The sequence below is a fragment of the Cajanus cajan genome, chromosome 3 (genome assembly GCF_000230855.2).
Source record: "Cajanus cajan strain Asha chromosome 3, NIPB_CcT2T_4, whole genome shotgun sequence".
Taxonomy (NCBI): Eukaryota; Viridiplantae; Streptophyta; class Magnoliopsida; order Fabales; family Fabaceae; genus Cajanus; species Cajanus cajan.
Genome location: NC_138519.1, coordinates 72,589,004 through 72,595,562, shown reverse-complemented (window position 1 = coordinate 72,595,562; position 6,559 = coordinate 72,589,004).

Below are 6,559 nucleotides of genomic sequence, written 5' to 3'. Positions count from 1 at the left end.
ATAGTTTGAAAAGAATCTTATAAAATGAGACAAATAAATTTCTCAAAAGATTCTTATATTTTGGGAGAGAGATAGTAAAATTTATTGAAAATTATAAAATTATAAATGATATTTATTAAATAAAAAATAACACCCATAAAGTTTTGTGATAAAGTTTGTTCAAAAGAGTGTATATTAGCAAGTATTTCTCTTTTCAAATATAATCAAATAGGTTGTTTATCATACCTTTCTACCTCAAAACGACTCTCTTTATATAATCAAATACAACAATTAATTATAACTTTATAAGTAAACTCTAGCACTACTTGTAGAAATCGCAACTATATATATAGAAACACACTAGAGATGGAAACCAACCACGCAAATTTTCAAGTCACATATCTTGAAGCAATGATAAAACTGGGAAACTTTCAACATAGTTATAAAGATTTAGAAACATGCATTGTCAAAAAGGTAAAATATCAATCGAGCATAACATGAGACAATCCACGAAATGGCAATCATATGCAAATAGCACCTAGTTAAATATTCCTCTTATAAAATTCATCTCCATCGATCCCATGTAGTTTGGGAGAGTCAAGTTCACTTGAAGTTTGGGTGGTGTATGAAGTATCCACTTCTTTTTCTGCAACTTTAAATTCAAATAAGGAAAGTATAAGGAAATCTCATATGAAAATATAAGTATGTACAAAATTATAAGTTTTCAATGATTTTTTAATATTAAAACTTAATTTATATTTGAAATAAAATAATTAATTTTTTTATGTCTATAATCAATTTTTAATGTGACACCGTCAATACTATTTCATTTAGGAAGGAATGAGATAAACTTAAAAAAAAAAAAAAAAAAAAAAAAAAAAAAAAAAAAACGTGAGGAACCATTCAAAAAAGAAACATGACAATTCATCCAAAAACAATTGCATTAAATTTCTTTACTACGATATCATTTTTTAGAGGGTCCAAATGTCCAATGATACCTCATGTGAACCAGATTCACCTAGTGAGCTGTGACTACAATTTTTATTGCATGCAGTATTATTAGTATGATGTTTTTCCGTATAACATTATTTGAAAATTGTACTACAAACTAATAGTCATGTTTTCAACTATCCGGTCATGACTTTATATATTTTGATCTACTCATGTGTGGTTCATCAAGTCTTAAATTACTCTTATATTTCCATTGTTATTTTCGTATGAAACAATTCGTACGGAATATAGCAGTAACCATTACTTACATTTTAACACGCGCGTGGTTTTGTGAAAACATATCCTTTATAACGTGAGTTTTCATGCATGTATGCATGCATAAAAATGAAGTAACAATTTATCCTGTGAGTGGTTGAAAACATAAAAACATATTAACACGCAAAATAATATATGTTTGCTATAATTACCTTGATATGAGTTTGTAAAATAATTTGATGTTGGATCATTGTACAGTGGCTCCGTCAGATCAATATTCTCACTAAGCAACCTCGTTTGCAATTGTTGTTGTTTCATCACTAGGAGTTCCATCAGCCTATTTGCTTCGCCTTTGTTCTTCTCAATTTCAGCTTAATAAGACAGTACCTTAAGTTATCTCCACTAATGTTTTTCCACTTGTAATGAAACAACTTTATCATGGTCATGCAGATACATAGAAAGAAAACCACACACCACATACTATAGATAAAACAAGAATATCAAAAGTTAATTCAAATGGTTCATCATTTGTATTTTTTAATTAAAGCAGGTTCATTTATCCTTAAAGATAAAGTCGTAACTAAAAGTATCATTTATCCCGACCAGACAAAAATGTGTTATATTTCTTATCAAATTAAAAATAAATAAATAAATAAAAGATAAGACAGGGTTCAGAAACGCTAATTACCATTTATGAGCAATGTCTCATTCCGAAGAACTTCTATTTCCTGGTTCAATTTCTGTTCTTCCACCATCATAAGTTGCTTTTGATTTCTGCAGGAAGCTTCTTGTTGTTGAAGTTCGGCTATTTGGTCCTGCATATGTATAAACATACGTACACATATATAAATGCGTTATACTAATCATAATAACAGAAAAGTTTGAAACTTTGTCAGCTACATAGTCACACTGATTAATAAAAATTGATTTAAACTTAATGTTTTATTCCCATAAGCATGAGGTTATTACACTACACCAAAATTAATTTTTTGTGGCAATTAATTTATTATTTAGCGATCATATAAATGATTATTATTTTTTTTATCAACATTTAAATAAAGGCTGGTGTATCCAGTGTCAATAATATTATTATCGGAATTTATATAAAATAGTGGTAAAGATCTACTAAATTGTAGGAAAAACTTATTTTTTTTAGTAGCAATTTTAGTAGTCATTTTAAAGGCTATTAAAAGTTATTTTTTTCAATTGCCTCCTTTACTTTAAATAATTTATTTATATAATTTCCTTTTCTAAATTCATAACTTATATACTTTTTTTTATCTCTACTCGATGTGGGATTTATAAGATGAAGGTTGTCTTTTATTTATATATTTTTTAATTGTCTTGTCTCTTAAAAAATATGAGATTTATAAGGTGAAAGTTGCTCTCTAATTGTTTTATAACACTATTGAATTTGGTAATAATGAGTGATTTGATACTAATTTAGAATAGTGAATTAGGAGTCAACCATATAAAATGAATCTGTAAAGTGATAGTTATTACTCACTTATATACTATTTAATTATCTTATCTCTAATCGATGTGAGACTTAAGTTTTTTCTAATAAATAATTGTCGCTAATAGTAAACTTTAGTGTAATATAAATACATTTTTAGTGGCTATTATATATTAGCCATTAATATTTTTATATATGGCAGCAATTAAATTATTATCATTAAATAATTATCGTTAATAACAAATTTTGTTGTAGTATTACTAAAATTTGATTCCGTAACAACGATCTTAATTACGTTGCGATGAAACTCGCCTAAATAATATCATTAACAATAAAAATAAAAAAAAATAAAAAATCTTATCTCCTCAAGTAAGGTTGATTTAAAAATCAATCAAATCCTGAAAGAACCTTGTTAATAACATTGAATATAAAAAAAAATTAATAACATTGATCACCTCAAAATTTTTGGCTTGAATTTCCACACTGGCCAAGGATCTTAACTTCTTCAACCTAGATCTTTGGGCTGAAAGTCGGTTTGACATGATTCTACAAAGAAATTAAAGAAGACAGATTAAATGACATGTAAGTAAACCTATTCCTATTATTCTAGATATAACTTGAAATTCAAATCAAATAACCTACCTCTTCTTCCTCTTTACTTCCATCATGTTTTGTTCATAATTAGGTCCCAAATCATGTTTTGCTTCGTGAAATTGTTCAGCTAGGTTTGAAGTAGAATCCACAATGGAAGCACCAGAATTTACTGCATTTTTAGTTGGAGACTTCTCTACCTTAATATTTTCATTAGGAGCTTGAAATGACGAAATTAGCCTCAAAGGGGGTTTAGTTGGAGCCATCTTTTCCTTTGTGTTGCCACCCATTTCACTGTTCTCCTTATATTCTTCTGTAAATGAAGAAGCAACAAAGGAATTGAGAGTTAGATCCGAAGAATTTCATTTGATGAGGCCAAATAAAAAGAATTAGAATTGAATCTTGAGAAGGAATTTCTAGTACTCACAGTTTCGCAATCGCCCTTAATTACACTCCCTTTGTGTTATGGAGTGCAGGTTAATTAGCTGTTCTTGTATTTTGTTTATTTTTTTGCTAAGCATATGCACTGCTTACGAGATCAATTACCAAATATATCCCTGCATTATCCTTTTAATTTTAGAATCTTTTTATTTTTACTAATAATGATATTCTAGAATTAATTCATATATATTAATTATTAAAGGCATATATTAATTTGTTATAAAAAAAAATTTTAAAGGCAAAAAATATAAATCGAATGAAACATCTTCTGCATTAATTAGGAGTGAACATGAATTAACACTACACCAAAATTAATTTTTTGTGGTAATTAATTTATTATTTAGCAGTCATATAAATGATTATTATTCTTTTTACCAACATTTAAATAAAGACTGGTGTATCCAGTGTCGCTAATACTATTACCGGCATTTATATAAAATGTTGGTAAAGATCTACTAAATTATCAGAAAAACTTATATTTTTTAGTAGCAATTCTAGTAGTCATTTTAAAGGCTATTAAAAGTTATTTTTTTTAATTGTCTCCTTTACTTTAAATAATTTATTCCTATAATTTTCTTTTCTAAATTCATAACTTATATACTTTTTTTTATCTCTACTCGATGTAGAATTTGTAAGATGAGGGTTGTTTTTTATTTATATATTTTTTAATTTATTTTTTTAATTATCTTGTCTCTTAAGAAACGTGATATTTATAAAGTGAAAGTTGCTCTCTAATTTTTTTATAACACTATTGAATTTGGTAATAATGTGTGATTTGATACCAATTTAGAATAGTGAATTAGGAGTCAACCCTATAAAATGAACCTATAAGGTGATAGTTATTATTCACTTATATACTATTTAATTATTTTATCTCTAATCGATATGGGACTTAAGTTTTTTCTAATAAATAATTGTCGCTAATAGTAAACTTTAGTGTAATATAAATACATTTTCAGTGGCTATTATATATTAGCCATTAATATTTTTATATATGGCGGCAATTAAATTATTGTCATTAAATAATTGTTGTTAATAATAAATTTTATTGTAGTGTAAGCTGTGTCGGATTTTTCCTTACCCATATCTGACATGAATGTTTTACCAAACCATATTTAAATATTCAAATTTGATCAAGACTCGAAAATATATGAAATAAGGTGGGATGGGTCCAACTTTATCATGATTTGTATTTAATTTTGTATGATGAGTTATGACTTATAGCTATTAATATTAATGATGTTAATTTTATGACTATTATGTTAATTTATAATTAATTTAAAATTTTGAATTTTGTTGATAATTTTTTTAAAATTTTTAGTGGGCTGGTGGGCTGGCCCGTATAACCCACCAACCCGTGGTAGGCCGGGCAGGGCTAAATTTTTTTTGAAAAAATCAAAAGTAGGTCGAGTTAGGTTGGCCCATTTTTAAAATGGGTCAAGATAGGCTAGCCCACATGGACTAGGATGACCCGTTTTGACAGCTCTAGTCTAGGCTATCTTTAAGCTTAGAAACCTTAAAGGCTTTGGCCAAATAGAATCATTATTGTGCAGCTATTTCTTGTCATTCATTTAAAAGTTTATTTAATAGGGATAATCATGCATGAGATTGAGAAAGAGAAAACAACTTCCAAACCCAACCACACTTACATGATAAATTATTATGCATTAGACGAATCCCTTTACTCTAGTATAGTAAGTCTACTTAGATTTATTATGTTCAATAACTCATGTTCTACATTAAATTTTAACGATCCTATCATTGAATTTAAAGTTCTTAATGCATAGATCAAATCTGTAAATTTTTTAAAAAAAAATTTTAAAAATTATTTGATACTTCATTTCATTAATTCAAATTGACAGATAATCATAAAATCATTTTATACATTGTTTTGAATTAATGAAACGAAGTATCAAAACTTTAAATTCAACGGTAGTTAAAATTTGATATAAAATATGAGCTATTAAACAGAGTAAGTATACGTAGACTTATTATTATTATTATTATTATTATTATTATTATTATTATTATTATTATTATATATATATATATATATATATATATATAGTAAGTCTACGTAGACTTACATTTGAAAATCATTTGATACTTCGTTTCATTAATACAAAATAATATATAAAATGATTTTATGATTATCCATCAATTTGAACTAATGAAATGAAGTATCAAATAATTTTCAAATTTTCTAAAAATTTGCAGACTTGATCTATGCATTAACAACTTTAAATCCAGCAGTTGGATCGTTGAAATTTGATGTAAAATATGAGTTATTGAACGGAGTAAGTCTCTCCTAGAGTAAACAGATTGTGTGTATATATATATATGTGAGGAGAGTTCAAACGACATTGGTGTAACTTTTACTAAGTATTACACCATTCAATAACTTTATATTAAATGCGAATTTTGTAAATCCAACCGTTAAATTGAAAGTTCATATCACTTAGATCATATATACAAAATTTTATATTAATCCAAGATGATTTGATACTTCATTCTTATAAAACAAAATTGACGTAATATATTCATTTCAAAATATACTAAACTATGAACACTTTGATCACCTTTAAATTGTTGTTCAATTTTAACAAAATTTGGTATACGCATATAAAGTAATATGAATTTTCAATCTAACGGTTAGATTTACAAAATTCACAATTAATATAAAGTTATTAAGTGGTGTAACACTTAGTAAAAGTTACACCGGTATTGTTTGAACTCTCATATATATATATATATATATATAATGGAATAAAGTAAAGTTCCAAACCTAACCCCACATACAATAGACAATAAAACAAGTTGAAAGTGCAAGTACGTCATTTGCCTTTCAATGCATATCTGTCATGGAGCAAATCTATAGAATGACTG